Below are 25,935 nucleotides of genomic sequence, written 5' to 3'. Positions count from 1 at the left end.
ACCTTGGGACATCATTGCTGATGTCAGATGGATCCTGGCTGAAAGCAGAGAATAACGAAGGATGTTTACCTGTCTTTTATTGACTATGCAAAGACATTTGACTGTGTGGATCATAACAAACTATGGACAACACTGCGAAGAATGGGAATTCCAGAACACTTAATTGTGCTCATGAGGAAACTTTACATAGATCAAGAGGCAGTTGTTCGGACAGAACAAGGGGATATGATTGGTTTAAAGTCAGGAAAGGTGTGCATCAGGGTTGTATTCTTTCACCGTACCTATTTAATCTGTATGCTGAACAAATAATACGAGAAGCTGGACTATATGAAGAAGAACAGGGCATCGGGATTGGAGGAAGACTCATTAACAACCTTCGTTATGCAGATGGCACAACCTTGCTTGCTGAAAGTGAAGAGGACTTGCAGCACTTACTAATGAAGATCATAGACCACAGCCTTCAGTATGGATTACACCTCAACATAAAAAAAAAAAGAAAACAAGAATCCTCACAACTGGACCAATGAGCAACATCATGATAAATGGAAAAAAGATTGAAGTTGTCAAGGATTTCATTTTACTTGGATCCACAATCAACAGCCATGGAAGCAGCAGTCAAGAAATCAAAAGACACATCGCATTGGGTGAATCTGCTGCAAAGGACCTCTTAAAAGTGTTGAAGAGCAAAGATGTCACCCTGAAGACTAAGGTGAGCCTGACCCAAGCTATGGTATTTTCAGTCGCATCATATGCATGTGAAAGCTGAGCAATGAATAAGGAATATTGAAGAAGAGTTGATGCCTTTGAATTGTGGCGTTGGTGAAGAGTATTGAATACACCATGGACTGCCAAAAGAACAAACAAATCTGTCTTAGAAAAAGTACAGCCAGAATGTTCGTTAGAGGAAAGGATGGCAAAACTGCATCTTACATCCTTTGGACATGTTGTCAGGAGGGATCAGTCCCTGGAGAAAGACATCATGCTTGGCAGAGTACAGGGTCAGCAGAAAAGAGGAAGACCCTCAACGATGTGGATTGACACAGTGGCTGCAACAATGAGCTCAAGCATAACAATTGTAAGGATGGCTCAGGACCAGGCAGTGTTTCGTTCTGTTGTGCATAGGGTTGCTATGAGTTGGAACCGACTCGAGGGCACCTAACAACAACAACAGTTTGTTCTGTAAACCTTCACCTAAAGTACAGTAATAAAAGAAGAAATAATTGCCTACATAAAAAAAAGATCCAATATCAATAGCTTAAAATGACAACTTGAACAAGTAGAAAAGCCAGAGCAAAAGAAGGCCAAAGCTACCAGAAGTAAGGAAATAATAAAGATCAGAACAGAAATAAACAAAATCAAAAACCGAAAAACAACAGGAAAAAAAATCAACAAAATCAGTAGTTGGCTCCTTAAAAGGATCAGTAAAATAGACAAATGACTGGCTAAACAGACAAAAGAAAAAACAAACAAACAAAAAAAACAGAAGAGGCAAAATAAGAAATGAAATAGGAGACATTACAACAAATACAAATGAGATAAAGAGAAACATAACAGAATACTATGATAAATGGTACTCCCACAAAATTGAAAGTCTAGATGAAATGGACAAACTCCTAGAAACACACTAACTACCTTAACTTACACAAACAGAGGTAGAAAAATCTAAACGGAACCATAACGAAAGAAGAGATTGAAGATGTCATAAAAAAAACTGCCAACAACAACAAAAAGCCCAGGACCAGATGGCTTCACTGGGGGGTTTTACCAAACATTCAGAGAAGGGTTGATGCCGATTTTACTCAAATTCTGCAAAATCATAGAAGAGGAAAGAATACTCCCTAACTTATTCTATGAAACCAGGATCATCCTGATAACAAAGCCAGGCAAAATCATCACAAAAGAAGAAAACTGCAGACCAATATCCCCCATGAATATTGAAGTAAAATTTTTCAACAAAATTCAACAATATATTAAAAAAATAATAATACACCATGATCAAGTGGGATTTAAACCAGGATTGCAAAGGTGGTTCAATATTAGAAAATCTATCAATGTAATGTACCACATAAATAAAACTAAGGAAAAGAACCATATGATCGTATCAATTGATGCAGAAAAGACATATGATAAAATCCAACACCCTTCCTGATAAAAACCAAAATAAGGATAAAAGGGACATTTCTCAATATAACTAAGGGCATATATGCAAAACCAACAACCAATATTATTCTCAATGGAGAAAGACTGAGAGCCTTCCCCTTGAGAATGGGAAAAAGGCAAGGATGCCCATTATCGCCACTTTTATTCAATATTGTTCTCAAAGTCCTAGCCAGAGCAACAAGGTAAGAAAGAGAAATAAAAGTTAACTAAATCGGGAAGGAATGAGTAAAACTATCTCTATTGTCAGATGACATGATCATGATAAGTGTTAGTTCTGGTGAAGGGAAAGGCAATATGCAACATGGGGGAAGTCAGTATAACGTGACCAAGGCAAAGCAAGACACTGAGAGATAAAGAAGCATAAATTTCAGACAGCTATGGTAAATGCTATAATATATAAAATCCTGCAACAACAGTAGTAATAAGCAACAATTTGAATTTGTATATACATAGGTAAATATGTATGCTAAATAGGTGAGAGAGCACACCCGTGCATTTGTGTGTGTGTGTATATAAATATATATTTATATTTATATGCATGTGTGTATATTTCTACATACATATTTGTAAATGCTGCAAGTATACTCATATACATAATAGAGTACTTGGGGGCACAGCTATAGAAACTACTTAGACATCTGAACTGAACTACTGGACATGAAGGCTATGGACCATGATCTTGGGGGACACCTAGGTCAATTGGTGAAACACAGTGAAGACAATATTCTGCACCCAAGTCTGATGAGTCTTAAAGGCTTGCGAGCAGCCATCTAAGAAGCAACCATTGGTCTATTGGTCTCCTCCTGCCTAGAGCAAAAGAGAATGAAGAAAAGTGAAGACTCAAGGAAGCAATTAGTCCAAAGGACTAATGGCCCACATGAAGCACAGTCTCCTCTATCCTGAGACCCGAAGTACTAGATGGTGCCTGGTTTTTACTACCAACCACTCTGACCAGGTTCACAATAGAAGGTCCCAGTTCAAACGGGTAAAAAATGTAGAACAAAATTCAAATAAATAAATTTTAAAAAAGACAAGACTTACTGGTCCAAAAGAGACTAGAGGAACCCCCAAGACTACTCCCCTAAGACAACTTTCTAACTGAAGACACTCCCAGAGGCCACCTTTTAGCCAAATAATAGATGGGACTATAAAATAAACAATAACACCTGAGAAGAATGTGTTCCTTAGAACAATCAACTATTGAGAAGAAAAGGGGAACCTTTGCCCAAAACCAAAGAAGAGAAGACAGGGAGGCACAGGGAAACTGATGAACGGAAATGGGGAACCCAGGTAGGAAATACGGAGAGTGCTGACACATTGGGAGGGTTGCAGCCAATGTCACAGAACAATTTGTGTATGAATTACTGATTGGAAAACTAACTTGCTATGTAAATGATCACCTAAAGCACAATCAAGTGTTAGAAAAAAAGTCAAATGATTTGAGTGTTTTTCCTTGGCTTTTGATGTATTGCTTGATGTTATGATACTGCTCAGAGCCCTGGTGGAACAGTGGTTAAGAGCTTGGCTGCGAACCGAAAGGTCAACAGTTTAAATCCAGGAATCTCTTCATGGAAACCCTATGGAGAAGTTCTACTCTGTCCTATAGGCTTACTATGAGTTGGAATCAACTCAATGGCAATAGGCTTATGGGTACGATAGTGCTCAGTTGTTGTTCATTTGAGGAGCTTATGCCAAGGTTGAAGTGACTGAAGGGTTAGCCTCTATGAATAGTGTAGTGAATTGAATTGTGTCCCCCCAAAAGATATGTCTACTCCAAACCTCAGAATGTGACCTTAATTGTAATAAGGGTTTTTGCAGATGTAATTACATTAAGAATTTTAAGATGAGATCATCCTGAATTAGAATGAGCCCTAAATCTGATGATGGTTGTCCATATAAGAGACAGAAAATGAGAAGACACAGAGATCCAGGGAAGAAGGTCATGTGAAGATAAAGGCAGAGATTAGAGTTATGTTCTCACAAACCAAGGAATGCCAGGAGACACCAGAAGCTGGAAAAGGCACAGAAGAATTCTACCCTAGAGCCCATCCTGGGCAGGAGTGTGTCCCTGCTGATGTCTTAATTTCAGCCTTCCAGCCTGTAGAACTCTGAGAGAGTAAATTTCTGTTGTCTTAAACAATCATGTTTGTGATAATTTGTTGTGGCAGTCCTAGGAAACAAACAAAAATAGTCTGAATGGAACAACTACATCGGCACTAGTGGCCAATGTAGAAACTAAAAACAAAATGGAGACACTTATGTGAAGCTCAGAGAATATCACCAGTGCCTGGTTTCACAGGGCAAAAGTTTAAGATAATAAATAAAGTAAACTTTAGAGGAAATAACTAACTTGTTCCTGTGTCGTTAGCCCCTACATTCCAGACATACAGGCATCTAGCCACCTGGAAACCTGAGTCAGCAGGCATTGACCCCTTGGAGCCCTGCATCATCTGTCTTCTTAGCAAAACTGACATTTCTAAAGAAGAAAGAACTTCAAGGGACATTTTGATGAATATCTGAAAGACTGATCGAAACTGCCTGGACTTGCCTGACTTTCTTTATTCCTCAGATTATAAAAACAAATACTGCCCATTTGTTTGGAACACTCAGTTTTATGCTGTGTGTTGCCCAATTCAAGAATTGTATGATCAACCAATAAATCTCTAGCATTACTTGAAAAAAGAAATAAAAGGTATCCAAATCAGAAAGGAATAAGTAAAAGTATCTGTATTCACAGATGACCTGATCACGATCCTATACATACAAAACCCTAAGATTGCACAAGAAAACTGCTAGAAATAATCGAAGAATTCAGCCATGTTGCAGGGTCCAAGATCAATACAGAAAAATAAGTTGGATTCTTTTACACTAACAAAGAGTACTCCAAAGAGAAAATCAAGAAAGTAATGTCATTTACAATAGCCAAAATGATAAAATACCTAAGAATTAACCTAACCAGGGACATAAAAGACTTATACAGTGAAAATTACAAAACACTAGAACGAGAGACCAAAAGAGACCTATATAAATAGAAAGACATCCCATGCTCCTGGTTTGGAAGCCTTAATATAGCAAAAACGTCAATTCTACCTAAAGCAATCTATAGGTAGAATGCAATTCAGATAAAAATCTCAACAGCATTCTTTACTGAAATGGAAAAACTTAGGACCAACTTTATCTGGAAAGGAAAGAGACCCTGTATAGTCAAAGTAATATTGAAGAAAAAGAACAAAGTAGGTGACCTCACACTCCCTATTATCAAAACATTCTATACAGCTACTTTAATCAAAACAGCCTAGTATTGGTTCAATGATAGACACATGGATCAATGGAATAGAGTTGAGAACACGAAATAAATCCATCCACTTGTGGACAACTGATTTTTGACAAGGGGTCAAAGTGCATTCAGTGGGGAAGAAACAGACTCCTTAATAAATGGTGCTGGTAAAACCGGATATCCACTTACAGAAAAATGAAACAAGACCCATACTTCATACCAAACACTAAAAATAACTCAAAATGGGTTGATCAAAGATCAATGTTAAACCTTAAACTATAAAGTTCCTTGAAGAAAACAATGGAAACTAATCTTCTATAAAAACAGTCTAACAAACAAACTACAAAAGCATGAATATCAGAAGACAAAATAGATAACTGGGACCTCATAAAAATTAAACACATGCTCATTTGAAGATTTTATCAAGAAGAGTAAAAAGACAACCTACAAACTGGGAATATCTTTGGAAACAACATGTCTGATAAGGGCCTAATCTCTAAAATTTGTAGACAACAACAAAAAGATAAACAACCCAATTATAAAATGGGCAAAGGACATAAATAGACACTTCACAAAGAAGACATTCAAGCAGCCAACACGCACGTGAAAAGATGCTCACTATCATTAACTGTTAAAAAGATGCAAATCAAAACTACAATGAGGTACCATCTCACCCCAGCTAATATGGCACTAATTAAAAAAAAAAAGATAACAAATGCTAGAGAGGGTATGGGAAGATTGGAACACTTACGCATTGCTGGTGGGACTGTAAAATGATATAATCACTACAGAAAATGGTATGGTGCTGTCTCAAAAAATTAGAAATACCTCATGATTCAGCAATCCCACTCCTAGGTATATACCCTACAGATCTAATTAAAGAGACTCAGACAGATACATGCACGCAGATGTTCATTGCAGCATTGTTCACAATACCAAAAAAAAAAAAAAGGAAACAACCTAAATGCCCATCGGCAGATGAATGGATAAGCAAAACGTGGTACATATATACTATGGAATACTATGCAACCGTAAAGAACAACGATGAGTCCGCAAAGCATATTGTAACATGGATGAACCTGTAGGACATAATGCTAAGTGAAATAAGTCAATTACATAAGGACAAATATTGTATGATCCCATTTATATAAGAAGACAAGAAGAGATATATATACAGAGATCAATGTTCACTGATGTTCACCAGGGAAGGGGGGAGAGGGATCATGCCTTAGTAGATACTTGTTATTTTTGGAGATGGGAAAAGTAGCACTGAACGTAGGTGTAGTGACCACAGCTTGACCAACGTAAATAATGTCACTAAGAGGCGCTCAAGAGAAAAGGATATTTGTACTAAATAATTTTGGCATCTATAATTTAGCAATGACACTAACAATGACTAAAAATTGTCATGTACGTACTTGTATAGGCCTATAGGTGTACAGGTAGTATCATGGATTGAATTATGTTCCCCCATAAATGTGTGTATCAATTTGGCTGGGCTATGATTTCCAGCATTGTGTGGTTGTCCTCCATTTTGTCATTGTAATTTTATGTTAAAAGGATTAGGGTGAGACTATAACATCGCCCTTACCCAGGTCACATCCCTATTCCAATGTAAAGGGAGTTTCCCTGGGGTGTGGTCTGCACCACCTTTTATCTCTCAAGAGATGAAAAGGAAAGGGAAGGGAACAGAGAGTTTGGGACCTCATACCACCAAGAAAACAGTGCTGTGAGCAGAGAGCATCCTTTGGACCCGGGGTCCCTGGACGAAGAAGCTCCTAGTCTAGGGGAACAATGATGAAAGTCCTGACAGAGAGAGAAAGCCTTCTCCTGGAGCTGATGCCCTAAATTTGGACTTTTAGTCTACTTTACTGTGAGGAATAAATTTATCTTTGTTAAAGCCATCCGTTTGTGGTATATGTGTACAGTAGCACTAGATAACCAAGACAGGTAGGTACAGGTACATACCTACCACGTGCACAGATAGAAGTAATTATATATGTGTATATATGTGTGTGCGGGCATATATAGTCATAAAGGACATAATTACAGATACCTCTCAGACATAACCAAACACCTTAAGAGATTGGTTTTCTGGGATAGGACCTTAGTCTCATAGGACAACTCAGGCAATTGGCATAATATAGTTCACAAAGTTCACGTTCTGCATCCTAGTGAGCTGAGTAGCATCTGGGTCTTAAAATCTTGCATGCAGCCATCTAAGAAACAACCTGTCAGGAGCAAAAGAGAAAGAAGGAAACCAAAGCCTCAGAGAAGAAATAAGTCCACAGAGATAAAAGCCTACACGAGCCATGGCTTCATCTACCCTGAGGCCAGAAGAATGAGATGGTGCCCAGCTACCACTATTGACCATTCTGAACAGGGCCACAATACATGGACCTGTTAGAATGGCAGAAAAAATGTGGGACAGAACTCTAATTCTTAAAAAGTCCAGACTTGCTGGACCAGTTGAGACCAGAGAACTCCCTGAGTCTATTACCCAGAGAGATTCTTTAAACCTTGAACGGAAACTATCCTGAGACCACCTTTTAGTGAATAACAGAGCAGCATACAAAACAAAGGATATTACCAACTGAACACTTCGAAGGCCAGAGTAGCAGGGACAGGGACCTGGGGTCCATGGTTTCAGGGGACATCTAGGTCAATTGGCATAACAAAATGCATTAAGAAAACATTCTGTGTCCCACTTTGGTAAGTGGTGTGTGGGGTCTTAAATGCCAGCAAGTGGCCATCTAAGATGCATCAATTGGTCTCAACCCACCTGGAGCAAAGGAGACTGAAGAACACCAAAGACACAAGGTAAATATGAGCTCAAGAGACAGAAAGGGCCACATAAACCAGAGACTCCATCAGAAACTGGAAGAACTACATGGTGTCCGGCTACAAATGATGACTGACAGGGAACACAACAGAGAATTCCTGATGGAGCAGGAGAACAGTGGGATATGGACCTCAAATTTTCATAAAAAGACCGGGCTTAATGGTTTGAGACTAGAGGGATTCCTGGACCCTCTGTTAGCTCAATACTGGAAACATTCCCAAAGACAATTCTAAAACCAAAAGAAGAAAAACCAAACCCATTGCCGTCGAGTCGATTCCGACTCATAGCGACCCTATAGGACAGAGAAGAACTGCCCCATAGAGTTTCTGAGGAGCACCTGGTGGATTTGAACTGCTGACCTTTTGGTTAGCAGCTGTAGCACTTAACCACTACGCCACCGGGGTTTCCAAAATCAATCCTACGGACAGGGATTTGACTGGACTATGAGACAGAAAATGATACTGGTGAGGAGTGAGCTTCTTGGCTAAAGTAGACACATGAGACTATGTGGGCAGCTTCTGTTTGCAGGCAAAATGAGAAGGCAGAGGAGGACAGGAGTTGGTTAAATGGACTCAAGGCATACAGGGTGGCGAGAGGGAGTGTGCTGTCTCATTAGGGAGAGAGCAGCTAGGAGTACATAGCAAGGCGTGCATAAGTTTTTTGTATGAGAGACTGACTTGATTTGTAAACCTTCGCTTAAAGCACAATAAATAAAAAGTAAATTTAAAAAAAGGATATTACCTGTGAGTACCATGCCCTTTTTTTTTTTGGTTTTAATGAACAAACGTTTATTCTCTCACATTCTAGTAGAATAGAAGTCCATACTCAGGGTGCCAGCTCCAGGGGAAGGCTTTCTCTGTCTGTTGTCTCTGGAGGAAGGTCCTTGTCATCAAACTTCACATGGCATAGGAGCTCCTCTGCTTAGGAACCTCGGGTCCAAAGGACATGCTCTGCTTCCAGCATTGCTTTCTTGGTGGTATGAGGTCCCCATGTCTCTCTGCATGATTCTCTTTTTTATATCTTTTTTTTTTCATGAGTGTCACAAAATAGTGTGTGAGTTCTTTATTATGAATCATTGTATGTAACTCAAATTTTTTTTAATTTTTATTGATCTTCAAGTGAATGTTTACAAATCAAGTCAGTCTGTCACATGTAAGTTTATATACACCTTACTCCATAGTCCCACTGCCTCTTCCCCTAATGAGTCAGCCCTTCCAGTCTCTCCTTTCGTGACAATTTTGCCAGCTTCCAACTCTCTCTATCCTCCCATCCCCCCTCCAGACAGGAGATGCCAACACAGTCTCAAGTGTCCACCTGATACAAGTAGCTCACTCTTCATCAGCATCTCTCTCCTACCCACTGCCCAGTCCCTTTCATGTCTGATGAATTGTCTTCGGGAATGGTTCCTGTCCTGGGCCAACAGAAGGTTTGGGGACCATGACCGCCGGGATTCCTCTAGTCTCAGTCAGACCATTAAGTATGGTCTTTTTGTGAGAATTTGGGGCCTGCATCCCACTGATCTCTTGCTCCCTCAGGAGTTCTCTGTTGTGCTCCCTGTCAGGGCAGTCATTGGTTGTGACCGGGCACCAACTAGTTCTTCTGGTCTCAGGATGATGTAAGTCTCTAGTTCATGTGGCCCTTTCTGTCTCTTGGGCTCATAGTTATCGTGAGACCTTGGTGTTCTTCATTCTCCTTTGCTCCAGGTGGGTTGAGACCAATTGATGCATCTTAGATGGCCGCTTGTTAGCATTTAAGACCCCAGACGCCACATTTCAAAGTGGGATGCAGAATGTTTTCATAATAGAATTATTTTGCCAATTGGCTTAGAAGTCCCCTTAAACCATAGTCCCCAAACCCCCGCCCTTGCTCTGCTGACCTTTGAAGCATTCAGTTTATCCAGGAAACTTCTTTGCTTTTGTCCAGTCCAGTTGAGCTGACCTTCCATGTATTGAGTATTGTCCTTCCCTTCACCTAAAGTAGTTCTTATCTACTAACTAATCAGTAAAAAACCCCTTTCCCACCCTCGCTCCCTCCCCCTCCTCGTAACCACAAAAGTATGTGTTCTTTTCAGTTTATACTATTTCTCAAAATCTTATAATAGTGGTCTTATACAATATTTGTCCTTTTCCCTCTGACGAATTTCGCTCAGCGTAATGCCTTCCAGGTTCCTCCGTGTTAAGAAATGTTTCACAGATTCCTCACTGTTCTTTATGGATGTGTAGTATTCCATTGTGTGAATATACCACAATTTATTTAACCATTCATCCGTTGATGGACACATAGGTTGCTTCCAGCTTTTTGCTGTTGTAAACACAGCTGCAATAAACATGGGTGTGCATATATCTGTTTGTGTGAAGGCTCTTATTTCTCTCGGGTATATTCCGAGGAGTGGGATTTCTGGGTTGTATGGTAGTTCTATTTCTAACTGTTTAAGATAACGCCAGATAGATTTCCAAAGTAGTTGTATCATTTGACATTCCCACCAGCAGTGTATAAGAGTTCCAATCTCTCCGCCGCCTCTCCAACATTTATTATTTTGTGTTTTTTGGATTAATGCCAGCCTTGTTGGAGTGAGATGGAATCTCATCGTAGTTTTAATTTGCATTTCTCTAATGGCTAATGATCGAGAACATTTTCTCATGTATCAGTTAGCTGCCTGAATATCTTCTTTAGTGAAGTGCGTGTTCATATCCTTTGCCCACTTCTTGATTGGGTTGTTTGTCTTTTTGTGGTTGAGTTTTGACAGAATCATATAGATTTTAGAGATCAGGCGCTGGTCAGAGAAGTCATAGCTGAAAATTCTTTCCCAGTCTGTAGGTGGTCTTTTTAATCTTTTGGTGAAGTCTTTAAATGAGCATAGGTGTTTGATTTTGAGGAGCTCCCGGTTATCTGGTTTCTCTTTGTCATTTTTGGTAATCTTCTGTATTCTGTTTATGCCTTGTATTAAGGCTGCTAACGTTGACCCTGTTTTTTCTTCCATGATCTTTATCGTTTTAGTCATTATGCTTAGGTCTTTGATCCACTTGGAGTTAGTTTTTGTGCATGGTGTGAGGTATGGGTCCTGTTTCATTTTTTTGCAAATGGATATCCAGTTATGCCAGCACCATTTGTTAAAAAGACTGTCTTTTCCCCAATTAACTGACACTGGGCATTTGTCAAATATCAGCTGCTCATATGTGGTTGATTTATATCTGGGTTCTCAATTCTGTTCCGTTGGTCTATGTGCCTGTTGTTGTACCATTACCAGGCTGTTTTGACTACTGTGGCTGTATAATATGTTCTAAAATCAGGTAGAGTGAGGCCTCCCACTTTCTTCTTCTTTTTCAGTAATGCTTTACTTATCTGGGGCTTCTTTCCCTTCCATATGAAGTCGGTGATTTGTTTCACCATCACATTAAAAAATGACATTGGAATTTGGATCGGAAGTGCATTGTATGTACAGATGGCTTATGGTAGAATAGACATTTTTATTATGTTAAGTCTTCCTATCCATGAGCAAGGTATGTTTTTCCACTTAAGGAGGCTCCTTTTAGTTTCTTGTAGCGGTACTTTGTAGTTTTCTTTGTATAGGTCTTTTACATCCTTGGTAAGATTTATTCCTAAGTATTTTATCTTCTTGGGGGCTACTGTGAATAGTATTGATTTGGTAATTTCCTCTTCGATGTTCTTTTTGTTGATGTAGAGGAATCCAAGTGATTTTTGTATGTTTATCTTATAACCTGAGACTCTGCCAAACTCTTCTATTAGTATCAGTAGTTTTCTGGAGGATTCCTTAGGGTTTTCTGTGTATAAGATCATGTCATCTGCAAATGGAGATAATTTTACTTCCTCCTTGCCAATCCAGATGCCCTTTATTTCTTTGTCTGTCATAATTGCTCTGGCTAGGACCTCTAGCACAATGTTGAATAAGAGCGGTGATAAAGGACATCCTTGTCTGGTTCCCGTTAACAAAGGAAATGCTTTCAGGCTCTCTCCATGTGGAGTAATGTTGGCTGTTGGCTTTGTATAGATGCCCTTTATTATGTTGAGGAATTTTCCTTCAATTCCAATTTTGGTGAGAGTTTTTATCATGAATGGGTGTTGGACTTTGTCAAATGCCTTTTCTGCATCAATTGATAAGATCATGTGGTTTTTGTCTTTTGTTTTATTTATATGGTGGATTTCATTAATGGTTTTTCTAATATTAAACCAACCTTGCATACCTGGTATAAATCCCACTTGGTCATGGTGGATTATTTTTTTGATATGTTATTGAATTCTATTGGCTAGAATTTTATTGAGGATTTTTGCATCTATGTTCATGAGGGATATAGGTCTATAATTTTCTTTTTTTGTGATGTCTTTACCTGGTTTTGGTATCAGGAATACAGTGGCTTCATAGAATGAGTTACGTAGTAATCCGTCATTTTCTATGCTTTGAAATACCTTTAGTAGTAGTGGTGTTAACTCTTCTCTGAAAGTTTGGTAGAACTCTGCAGTAAAGCCATCTGGGCCAGGGCTTTTTTTAGTTGGGAGTTTTTGGATTACCGTTTCAATCTCTTTTTTTGTTATGGGTCTATTTAGTTGTTCTACTTCTGAATGCGTTAGTTTAGGTAGGTAGCGTTTTTCCAGGAATTCATCTATTTCTTCTAGGTTTGCAAATTTGTTAGAGTATAATTTTTTGTAATAATCTGATATGGTTCTTTTAATTTCATTTGGGTCTGTTGTGATGTGGCCCATCTCGTTTCTTATTCGGGTTATTTGTTTCCTTTCCTGTATTTCTTTAGTCAGTCTGGTCAATGGTTTATCAATTTTGTTAATTTTTTCAAAGAACATGCTTTTGGCTTTGTTAGTTCTTTCCATTGTTTTTCTGTTCTCTAATTCATTTAATTCAGCTCTAATTTTTATTATTTGTTTTCTTCTGGTGCCTGATGGATTCTTTTGTTGCTCACTTTCTATTTGTTCAAGGTGTAGGGACAGTTCTCTGATTTTGGCTCTTTCTTCTTTTTGTATGTGTGCATTTATCGATATAAATTGGCCTCTGAGCACTGCTTTTGCTGTGTCCCAGAGGTTTTAATAGGAAGTATTTTCAATCTCGTTGCATTCTATGAATTTCTTTTTTCCCTCCTTGATGTCTTCTATAACCCGGTCTTTTTTCAGGAGGGTATTGTTCAGTTTCCAAGTATTTGATTTCTTTTCCCTAATTTTTCTGTTATTGATTTCCACTTTTATGGCCTTGTGGTCTGAGAAGATGCTTTGTAATAGTTCGATGTTTTGGATTCTGCAAAGGTTTGTTTTATGACCTAATATGTGGTCTATTCTAGAGAATGTTCCATGTGTGCTAGAAAAAAAAGTATACTTTGCAGCAGTTGGGTGGAGAGTTCTGTATAAGTCAATGAGGTCAAGTTGGTTGATTGTAGTGATTAGGTCTTCCGTGTCTCTATTGAGCTTCTTACTGGATTTCCTGTCCATCTCCGAAAGTGGTGTGTTGAAGTCTCCTACTATAATTGTGGAGGTGTCTATCTCATTTTTCAGTTCTGTTAAAATGTGTTTTATGTATCTTGCAGCCCTGTCATTGGGTGCATAAATATTTAATATGGTTATATCTTCCTGGTCGATTGTCCCTTTTATCATTATGTAGTGTCCTTTTTTTCTTTATCCTTTGTGGTGGATTTAAGTTTAAAGTCTATTTTGTCAGAAATTAATATTGCTACTCCTCTTCTTTTTTGCTTGTTGTTTGCTTGATACATTTTTTTCCATCCTTTGAGTTTTAGTTTGTTTGTATCTCTAAGTCTAAGGTGTGTCTCTTGTAGGCAGCATATAGACGGGTCGTGTTTCTTTATTCAGTCTGAAACTCTCTGTCTCTTTATTGGTGCATTTAGTCCTTTTACATTCAGCGTAATTATAGATAAGTATGTGTTTAGCATTGTCATTTTGATGCTTTTTTATGTGTGTTGTTGACAATTTCATTTTTCCACTTATTTTTTGTGCTGAGATGTTTTTCTTTGTAAATTGTGTGTTCCTCATTTTCATAGTATTTGACTTTATGTTTGCTGAGTCCCTCTGGCTCAGGAAATTCCAATGTTAATGAAGCTGCCTGGGAAGGGGAGGGGAGGGTTCAGCAAAACAGGAGAGAGTAGCACCCCGGAATATAGACAAAGTTACTTATCTTGCTTGGGGTGACTCTTTTATCTGAGATTCCCGAGGGGCGCGTCGCCTGTGTGCACTGGCTGGGTAGAGATTGTCCCCGAGGGTCAGGCCCGCGTCCCGTGCTTGTGCTGTCTCAGAAGCCACGGTTAGTTCTTCCGCTCCCAGTCCAAAGCCCAGCGTCAAGGTTCCCCGGCTGGGACCCTGCACTTCCGGCTCCAAAACCAGTCTCTGCCTCCCGGTGACTTCTCCTCCTGTCAGCCGCATCGCTGCGCCACCTGTGTACACTGGCTGGGCTTCCCTCGAGGTCCGTTCAGGGGCTGGGGCTGCACCCCGTGTTTGCACCGTCAGAGGATGCGGTGTTCAGCTCCCCTGTGCCCAGGCCAAAGCCCCGCGCCAAGGTTCCCCAGCTGGGACGCCGCACCCCGGCTCCAAAACCAGTCGCTGCCTCCCAGTAACTTCTCCTTCCAGCCGCGTTGTACCGCCCACGCAGACTGGCTGGGCCCCCTCCCGAGGTTAGTTCAATGGGGAAGGGCTGCACCCCGTGTTTGCGCCATCACAGGATGCCGTGCTCAGCTCCCATGCACCCAGTTCAAAGCCCGGCGCCAAGGTTTCCTGACTGGGGCGCTGGCTCCAGGCTCTGAAAACATTCACTGCTTCCCCGTGGTCATTCGTTCTCCGTCTCTGTCACTCAGGTCAACTCTTTAAATCTGTGTTTGTTGGTCAGGGTTCGTAGATTGTCATGTATGTGATCGATTCACTTGTTTTTCTGAGTCTTTGTTGCAAGAGGGATCCAAGGTAGCATCTACCTAGTCAGCCATCTTGGCCCCCTCCTACCATGCCCTTTTAAAAACAAAACCAAACCAGCTATACAAGACCAAAAGATCAACAATTACGCTCCACAAAAATGAGAATATAAGGGTGCAGGAAAACTAGAGTACCAGAAATGGAACAAACAGAATGCAATGAAAGAGAATGTTGACTCATTGTGAAAAAACTTAACTAATGTCATTGAACAAATTGTATAAAAAAAAAAAAGAACAAATTGTATAGAAATCGTCAAATGGGGACCCAATTTACTGTGTAAATTTTCACTGAAAACAAAATAATATATAATTAAAAATTAATTAATAAAAACTGTGGTCTCTCTTAAAGAACTATCTGTATGGGATCAATTTGACGACCACAACTGTAAAAGTTAGACAGGAAGCTTAGGGGATAGTGAATTTATGTTAACAGTGGAGGAATAATTCAGAAAAGGATGGTGAGATTAGTTGCACAATTTGAATCATGTAATCAATGCCACTGAAACTGCTGAATTAATGTTATTTTTATGTTGTGTATGGAAACTCTGGAGAAGTAGTGGTTAAGAGCTGTGGCTGCTAACCAAAAGATTGGCGGTTCTATTCCACCAGGTGCTCCTTGGAAACCCTACGCGGCAGTTTTATTCTGTCCTGAAGGGTTGCTATAAGTCAGAATTGACTCCATGGCAACAGGTTTTGTGTGTGTGTGTGTGTGTGTGTATGTTCAACAAAAATTAAATAAATTATTAGAAACAAAAAACCATGTTCTAACACCTTCCATCCTTTGCTGCTTTCCTTGTAGTTGCCATTCACTGAATAAGCACATGTCAGGTGCTTATATTACATAACAGGATTCACATACTATTTCTAATCTTCACAGTTACTCAGGTAGATATTAGCCCCATTTCCAGATGTGAGATTTGAGGCTCAAGGTCAAGAACTTGCCAGGGTCACAGCTGGCAGAGAAGCAAAGTCAAAATTCAAATCTAGGCATTCGCAGATACAACGTTAGTGTTTTACATCATCTGAGTGTTCTGGAAAATTTTTATTTTTACAGATTCCAGGGCTCTGCCCCAGGATCATTCTGGTTCAGGAATATTGAGAAGGAGTAGGGGAGTCTGAAAGTTTAAGAAGATTCCATGTGATCTGATGCACACTCAAGGAAATCAGATGCAGAGGGGTCTTCCAACTTTTAAGGGTCTGGGTTGATCCCCAGATGGTTTCAGAAGTTAACTCAAGACCAGGTCTACACCCAACAGACCCACAGCAGTCCCCTCTGGAATCCTCTTACCTGGCAGTGTCCCCTCCAAGACACTTCCTCTGAAGACATCCTGGGTGAACTTGGGCTTATAGTCATTCTTGTTTGTCATGATAATCCAGTGACTCCTCCACTGAGACACCATTCTCAGATACAGCATGACCAAATAGCTGTGGGCACACAGGCCTGGGATCCACCTGTGGCTACTCTCCTCAGCAGGGCCAGCTTCTTGTCCCCCAATAGGACGTTTACATTGAATGCTAAAGGCTACTACTCTAATCTTTATTATTTTCTTTCTTCTGGTGCCCAAGAGCTTTTTATGCTGTTCTCTTTCTATTTGTTCGAGTTGTAGTGTTAATTTTTTGATTCTGGCCCTTTCTTCTTATTGAATGTGTCCATTTATTGCTATAAATTGACCTCTGAGCAGTGCTTTTGCTACGTCCCAGAGGTCCTGGTGGGATGTGTCTTCATTTTCATTTCGTTCTAAGAATTTCTTTATTCCATACTTGATTTCTTCTATAACGTAGTAGTTTTTGAGCAAGGTATTGTTCAGTTTCCATGTATTTTTTTTTCCTTGCTTTTTCTGTAATTGATTCCTACTTTTATGGGTTTATGGTTAGAAAAGACTCTTTGTAATATTTTGATGTTTTGGATTGTGTTCTAAGGCTTGCTTTGTGGACTACTATGTGGTCTATTCTGAAGAATGATCAGTGTGCTTTGGAAAAGAAGGTATATTTGGCTGCTGTTGAGCGGAGCATTCTGTATATGTCTATGAGGTCATGTTGGTTGATTGTGGCATTCAGATCTTCCGTGTCTTTATTGAGCTTTTTTCTGGATGTTCTGTGTTTCACCAGAAGTGGTGTGTTGAAGTCTCCTACTATTGTTATGGAGCTATCTCTCTTCTCAGTGCTGTTAGAGTTTGTTTTATGTATTTTGGAGCCCTGTTGTAGGGTACATAAATATTTATTATGGTTATGTCCTCCTGGTGTCTTGATCCTTTAATCATTGTATAGTGTCCTTCCTTATCCTTTGCGGTGGATTTTGGTTTAAAGTCTATTTTGTCAGAGATTAATATCTCCATTCCTGCTCTTTCTTGTTTGCTTTGTATATTTTTTTCCATGGTTTGAGTTTTAGTTTGTTTGTGCCTTTGAGTCTAAGGTGTGATCTTGTCTTTTTATGCATTCTGCCACTCTCTGCCTCTTTATTGGTGTATTTAGTCCATTTACATCCAGTGTAATTATTGATAAGTATGAGTTTACGGCTATCATTTTGACTTTTTTTGTGTGTGTTGTTGACAGTTTCTTTGTTCCACTTAATTTTCTGTGCTTAGTCATTTTTCTTTATGTATTTTCTTTTCATCTTTTTCATTGTTGTTGATTTTGTATTTGCTGAGTCTTTATATTTTTCTTCTTTTTTTATTTTAATGTGTAGGGTTGTTAGTTTCCTGTGTGATTACCTTAAAATTTACCTCTATTTTTCTAAGTTTAAACCAATCTTTTATTTCTTTTTTGTTATAGAATTTTTATTTTAAAATAGCTATTTTTATTTATTTTTAAATTTTTATTCTGCTTCAAGTGAAAGTTTACAAATCAAGTCAGTCTCTCATACAAAAATGTATATACACCTTTCTATATACTCCTAGTTTCTCTCCCCATAATGAGACAGCACATTCCTTCTCTCCACCCTCTATTATTGTGTCCATTCAGCCAGCTTCTGTCCCCCTCTACCTTCTCATCTCCCCTCCAGACAGGAGCTGCACACATAGTCTCATGTGTCTACTTGATCCGAGAAGCTCACTCCTCACCAGTATCATTTTCTGTCTTATAGTCCAGTCCAATCCCTGTCTGATGAGTTGGCTTTGGGAATGGTTCCAGCTTGGGGCTAACAGAATGTCTGGGAACCATGACCTCCAGGGTCCTTCTAGTCTCAGACTGTTAAGTCTGGTCTTTTTACAAGAATTTAAGGTCTACATCCCACTTCTCCCCTGCTCCTTCAGGTGTTCTCTGATGTGTTCCCTGTCAGGGCAGTCCTTGGTTGTAGTTGGGCACCATCTTGTTCTTCTGGTCTCAGGCTGATGTAATCTCTGATTTATGTGGCCCTTTCTGTCTCTTGGGCTCATAATTACCTTATGTCTTTGGTGTTCTTCATTCTCCTTGGATCCAGGTGGATTGAGACCAATTGATGCATCTTAGATGGCCACTTGTTCACGTTTAAGACCCCAGACGCCACTCTCCAAAGTGGGATGCAGAATGTTTTCTTAATACAATCTTTTATTTCTTGATATCACCTTAACTTCCTTTCCATATAAAAGTTCTATGGCTACATTATTTAGTCCCTGTTCTTTGTTTTAATGTTGTCAGGTTTTACATATTAATGTCTGTTTCTCTATTTTCTGTGTTTTAGCTTTCATTTGTTTTGTGACTTCCCTATCTGGGTTGATATCTGTTGTTCTGTCCTGTGTTCTAGTCTTGGGTTGTTATCTGATATTATTGATTCTCTGACCAGAGGGCTCCTGTTAGTATTTCCTGCAGTTTTGGTTTCGTTTTTACAAATTCCCTTAACTTCTGTTTATCTGGCATACCCTAATTTTGCCATCGTATTTCAGAGACAGTTTTGCTGGAAATATAATTTTTTTGCTAGCAGTTTTTTTCCTTCAAGGCTTTATATATGTCATCCCATTGCCTTCTGACCTGCATGGTTTCTGCTGTGTAGTCAAGCTTAGTCTTATGGACTCTCCTTTGTAAATGACTTAGTTTATCCCTAAAAAAAAAAAAAAAAACTGCTCTTAAAATTCTCTCTTTATCTTTGGTTTTGGCAAGTTTGATTATAATATGTCTTGGTGACTTTCTTTGGGAATCTACCCTGTGTGGGGTTTGATGAGCTTCTTGGAGAAATATCTTCTCTTTTTCATAGTATCAGGGAAGATTTCTGCCAACAAATCTTCTGCAATTCTCTCTGTATTTTCTGTTATCCTCCCCACTCTAGTACTCCAATCACTTGAAGGTTATTCCCCTTGATATAGCCCCACATACTTTTTGGAGTTTCTTCATTTTTAAAATTTTTTTACCTGATTTTTCCTCAAATAAATTGGTGTCAAATGCTTTACCTTCAAGCTCACTAATTCTGACTTCCATTTCCTCAATTCTTCTCCTATGACTTTCTATTGAGTTGTCTAATTCTGAAATTTTATTGCTAATCTTTTGGATTTCTATTTGATGTCTCTCTATGGATTCTTTCAGCCTGTTAAATTTGTCTTTTTGCTCTTTTATAGCCCTCTTAAATTCCTCTATTGTTTTGTCTCTGTGTTCCTTGGCTTGGTCTGTGTTTTGCCTGGTCTTCTTCCCGATCTCTTGAAAAGCTCTGTGTTTTGAGCTCTGTATATGTCTTTTGAATTCTACCTCTGGTAATTCCAAGACTTTCTCTTCCTCCAGAGGTTTCCTGGTTCTTTATTTTGGTTGCTTGCTGAAGCCGTCATGGTCTGTTTCCTTATGCAATTTAGTATCGACTGTTGTCTCTAAGACATCAATAAGGTATTACATTTATTTTATGTTTGCTTACTGTGTCCTAGCTTCTTCTTTTGTTTTGATACGTCCAAATAGGCTGGTCTTGTGAGCTACTCTCATTATTGGCACCTTTGAAGCTCTCAGGTCCTGTCACCAGGTGGTTAGAGCTGGTACTAGGTATCTGAGCCCAAGAATACATTTACTTTTCTTGTGTGGATTCAGCTCAGGTGTCCAGGTTTTTGGTCACCAAGTGTGTAGTGCAGCCTCTCACCTACAGTCCTAGATGAGCAGGGCTCCATAGGCAGAATTGGAGCAGGCACAGGTATTTGGCTACAGTAGAAGGTTATGTGTTTAGCAAGTTAGGGAGCAAATGGCTGTCCCTGAGTCCTTGGGTAGAAGGCATGTCCTTGTTCTCTAGAGCACATAGGTGGGTGAGTTTTGCAGCCAGACTTCGGGCACCCAGTGCTGTTGGCTGTACTGGGAGGCACTACTTCTTCTCAGACCCCTGTCATGGGTGGCTAGGTGGAGTGGGTGGAGCTACTAGTCCTCAGGCCACTGATATGTGTGGGTGAGGACCCTGTTTAAAGGGCAGGGTGGGGTCAAATATCACAAATCTGCCACTCCCCCTTAGTTGTTGCGGTTGAAAATAGGCTTTGGGTATATGTCCTGTTGTACTATGCTAATGAGGGCCTACTCTGTTGAAATGGGCCCACACATGTCTATGCAGGGATGAGAGGCATTCAAAGTCCATGGACCCTTGATGCCTGTGCTTAGGCAAAGGGGCTGTGCCTGCCCCTAGATCCCAGCTTATGGGAGCTGGCAGATTGTTTTTTCCTGTTTGTCATTTGTTCCCTCTCCAAAGCAGGGAAAATGCCAGGGACTTGGCAATCACTGAAACCAGCCTGGAGCCAGAGCAGATCAGGGGAGGAGTAGGGGAATGGGAGAGAGGTACTTCCTAGAGAAGGGCTGTTTTGATCCTGTGGGGGTAGGTTAGACGCTTGCCCTTAACTTTCAAAGATCCAGTGCCACCTCCCCCTGGCTCTGGAGGCTTCTGCAGACTCTCTACCACTTGGTTTCTCCTGATATGGAAAACTTGTCCTGAGCGGTACTACTTGCCTCAGCTTGCATGCACCAGCTGATCCAGCCTGCAGGGTGCCAGCCAGGTCAGGTCTGGCAAATTCTCGCTGCGTCTGAACTGTCTCTGCCTCCTTCTGCCACTCGGTCTGACTCCTCAACTTTGTCTGACGTTCAGGGATCCTAGATTGTCATATATAATTGATTCACTTGTTTTTTCAGGTGTTTGTTGTAAGAGGGACCACAGGAAGAATCTGACTACTCTGCCATCTTCACCCTACCCTCTTGATGCTAAAGGCTACTTGCCTCATACTTGGAGTCACAGACTGAATTGTGTCCCCCTAAAATATGTGCCAACTTGGCTAGGCCATGATTCCCAGTATTGTGTAGTTGTCCTATATTTTGTGATCTGATGTGATATTCCTATATGAAGTAAATCCTAATTGCTGCCTGTGGTTAATAAGGCAAGATTAGAGCATGTTAAAGAGGATTAAGGTGGGATGCAACACCCTTACTCAGATCACAGCCCTGCTCCAATGTAAAGGGAGTTTCCCTGGGGTGTGGCCTGTATAACTTTTTATCTAACAAGAGATAAAAGGAGAGAGAATCTAGCAGAGAGAAATGAACCTTCCACCAACAAGAATGTAGAGCCAGCAGTGGAGCACATCCATTGGACCCAGAGTCCCTGAGCTGAGAAGCTCCTAGAACAGGGGAAGATTGATGACAAGGACCTTTCCCTAGAGCTAACAGAGAGAGAACCCCTTCACCTGGAGCTGGCACCATGATTTCTAAAGTCTAGTCTCCTAAACTGTGAAAGAATAAATTCCTGTTTTTTAAAGCCATCCATAGCTGGTATTTTTGTTATATCAGCACTAGATAACTAAGACACTTGACGATCTTCTCTCAGTCCAGTGGCTTATTCGACAACAACCTGCCACTCTCCTTCTGTGTGGTAAAGACAACCTTGGGGTGGGGGGATGTGATGGTTAAGATTGTGTGTTGTCCTGGCTGGGCCAGGATTCTCAGTGTTTTGGCAGCCGTGTAGTGTTATGATCACTTCCCTGTTGAGATTTGATATGTGATCGTCCCCATGATGGGATCTGCTGCATGGTACCAGTGGGGGCGAGGGCTGTGGTAGCTCACCGACCCCTCAGCCTTCATCTCTCAGGCCTCCACCTCCTAGTCCTTCCTGCTCTATTTGCTGGGGCTTTTGCTTTTTCCAGATTCTGCAGCTGGCTCCTGTTTGACCTCCATTTCTTGGGACTTAGGCTAGCAGCTTACCAGTGTTCTTGCCTGTCGATCTTGGGATCATCAGCTCCTGTGGCTACGTGAATACAAAAAAGCGTCTTTGTTGCCCCATGGACTTGAAATGTTACAACCTCTAAAAATCATATGAGCCATTTCCTTGAAAAAAATCTCTCTCTCTCTCTCTCTATGCTTTTACTGGTTTTGCTTCTCTAGAGAATACAGTCTAAGACAGGAACTATCAGCCCCAGGCTGTAGAAAATCTTGGAGCCTTTGTTATTATTGGATATGAGCTGGAAGCAAAAGAAAGTGGCAACTGATGAAGTGAAAGTATCTCATAATTGCAGCAAAGAATCCTCTGTGGTGTGGTGGGAGCCTGCAGGACCACTTTATCAGACTGCTTCCATGATAGAGCTGTCCCTCTACAGGCCCAGTAGGGAGAAACTCCACATTCAAGCCTCTGGGTGGGGTCCCTGCAGCCACCAGTGACTTCCAGGGAGAAGGGCCATAGTCATACCTGACATAACCTCTGGGAGAAAGGACCCTTGGCATTGTCAGGGACAAATATTGGCCAGGTCAGACATTCTCTTGCATCTTCATATGTTTGGATGGGGATATCTTCAATGCCTTCTTCTTCTGCAGGAAGAGAAGACCCCTTAACCCAAATGTGCAAACATCAGAAACGCATCTCAGTGCCCCCTCATGTACAGGAGTTAAGGGTGAGGAGAAAGACCTAGCTGGGTCTATTGCAAAAGGAAACTTGGAAACAACCTAAGTTCTCACTTACAGAAGACTGAGTAAAAACACTACAGTCTGTCTACCGAGTGGAACACTATGCATCTTCAAAAATGAGGAGCAAGGAAGCTCTCTATGTGCTGACATGGAAAGATCTTTAATATATGTTGCTAACTGAAAAGAGCAAGATTCAGAACATCTTAATACAGTGCTGGGCTCTATTCCAGCTTTTGTGTAAAAAGTATAAAAAGAAGACATTTTTCATGTTTGGTTATGTATAAGTATATTGAATATACCATGAACTGTCAGAAGAACAAACAAATCTGTCTTGGAAGAAGTACTGCCTGAATGCTCATTAGAAGCAATGATGGCTGCACTTCATCTTACATACTTTGGAGATTTATCAGGAGGGATCAATCCCTGGAGAAGTACATCATGCTTGGTAAAGTAGAAAACCAGCAAAAAAGAGGAAGAGCCTCAACAAGATGAATTGACACAGTGGCTACAACAATGGGTTTAATGATTGTGAGGATGCTACAGGACTGGGCAGTGTTTTATTCTGTTGAACACAGGCCCTGAGTTGGAACCAACTCGACGACACCTAACAACAACAACAAAAGCTTATATATAGACAAAGTCTATGAGCATAGAGGAGAAATTAATAACTGGTTATGTGTGATGAGGAGATAGGAATTATGTAGACATATTCTTAAGGGTAGAAAGAAAGGTGCAGACATATGAATAGTGTTATCTTTTGCATAAAGGGGAGGAGGAATAAGGGTCTATTTTTATATTTGCATTGGTCTATGTAAACCAAACTCTGAAAAGATAAAATGGTAACAACGGCTATCTGTGTTTTCTGTTGGGGGAGTAGAGAGGAAATTAGGCAGAAGGAGACAGGCAAGTGGAAATTTTTCATTGTATAACTTTTTCATATTTAAAAAATTTAAACCATGTGGATATATCATCTATTCAAGAAATCAAATTAAAAGAAACAAAGAAGTGTGGCCAAGTGCCTTAGGTCCATCTTCCCAGAGACTCATGAAACTGTCAGTACTGTTAGAATTGCCTTCTTTTGGGGTTTAGATAAAGAGAGAAAGATGGGAGAGGACATCTAAGGGACAAAGGGCACTGAGCTTTCCTAGGGTGATTACTCACAAGACAGCTTTTTGCCCCACTGCTCTGACTCTCTGGCAGCCCCTCTGGGTAGCTGGAAATTCTACCCTGCGTAGATCAGTGCCCATACCCACAGCTGTGGACAACTCTGGGCTAACACTACTTCCTCCGAAGGCTTAAGCTGGCTCACAAAAGCCACAGTGACCAAGGACTCCTGACCATCATTGTTTTGGGCATGCACAGAGAACATCCTTCTCCCATCCTGCAGGTGGACATAGTGTTTCACTTAGACTGTTCCATCATTCAGCAGAGCAAAGTTGTCGTCATCAGTGCTAAGCAGGGCTGACTCTTGCCCAGAGAAGCCCATGAAAACTTCTGTGGGGAAGGGAACAAAGAAAATATTAGGAAGGAAGGGGCTTCTGGAAATCAACCCAGGGAAAACAAGACAGGTCAGTCCCCTGGTTGGACCAAGAACTTTAACCACGTGGCTACAGAGGAGCAATGTGGCTTACTTCCTCTGATCAGCAGTGACGTGGGGGCCCTGCACTTGCTGACCAAACAAGTTTCAGATGGGGCTTCCAAGCTTGACCTCAACAGATAAGACCATTCTGTGGTCAGTTTGTGGGTAAAATATTAGTCCTAGATGGTGTCATGAGACATATAGCTAAAACAAGGTACTGCCAGAGGCAGGAGATTTTCAGCATTTCCAAAGGCCACAAATCCACCTACACACAATATACACCCTGCTACCCTGTAGCTCACACAGATCACTCTGAACAACCTCTGGTTGTTTTAGTTTGTTATGCCCCTTCTCAGTGCTCCCTGCTCAGCCACTTAAAAGTAAGCACTGTGAGCTTATAATTATCATTAACCAAGCCAGAAACGGGTCCAATTTCATCTTAACAACCACCCTGTCCAAGTAGATATTTAAAAAAAAAATTGCGGCATCCAGGAGGCGGGGCCAAGATGGCGGACTAGGTAGACGCTACCTCGGATCCCTCTTGCAACAAAGACTCGGAAAAACAAGTGAATCGATCATGTACATAAAAATCTATGAACCCTGAACAACAAACACAGATTTAGAGACGGAAAATGAACAAATACGGGGAAGCAGCGATTGTTTTCAGAGCCTGGAGCCAGCATCTCAGTCATGTAACCTTTGGCGCCCAATTTAGGGCAGAGCCCAGGGGACCTGATGGCGCAAACAAGGGGCCCAGCCCTACCCCCCCTGAACTCACCCCGGGAGGGGGCCCAGCTGGTTTGCACAGGCAGCGTGGCGAAGCAGACGTTGGGAGAAGTCCCCCGGAGGCAGTGACTGGTCTTGGAGCTGGGAGAGCAGCGGCCCAGCCTGGGAATCGTGCCGCCGGACATCTGACTGGGTGCTGTCACGGCACAAACACGGGGATCTGCTCCACTCCCCTAAACTAACACTGGGAGGGGGCCCAGCCGGTTCGCTGGTGCGGCGTGGCGATGTGGCTGGCAGGACGAGAAGTCCCTGGGAGGCAGCGACTGATTTTGGAGCCGGGAGTAAAGCGTCCCAGCAGGAGAACCTTGACGCTAGAATTTGAACTGGCAGCGGAGGATCTGACCATGACTTCAGCGGGCCAGACCCCCGGGGGCAATCTCCACACAGCCAGGACACATAGGCGACACGCCCCGCAGGAATCTCAGATATAATAGTCATTCCAAGCAAGACAAGCAACTCTGGCTACATTCTGAGGTGCTACTCTCCTATCTCTCTGATCCCTCTCCCACCCTCCCCAGGCGGCTTCATTAACATTGGAATTGCCTGAGCC

The 25,935-nt window shown here is 41.0% G+C and overlaps 1 pseudogene; it reads right to left on the bottom strand.

Annotated features, from left to right (window-relative positions):
- The window catches only part of LOC100658124 (cadherin-3-like), a 49,511-nt pseudogene extending 23,780 nt beyond the window's left edge, over positions 1-25,731 (bottom strand).
- Positions 25,732-25,935: the final 204 nt, after the last annotated feature.

This window comes from Loxodonta africana, chromosome 23 (genome assembly GCF_030014295.1).
Source record: "Loxodonta africana isolate mLoxAfr1 chromosome 23, mLoxAfr1.hap2, whole genome shotgun sequence".
Taxonomy (NCBI): domain Eukaryota; kingdom Metazoa; phylum Chordata; class Mammalia; order Proboscidea; family Elephantidae; genus Loxodonta; species Loxodonta africana.
This window is presented reverse-complemented; position numbering and strand designations above follow the sequence as displayed.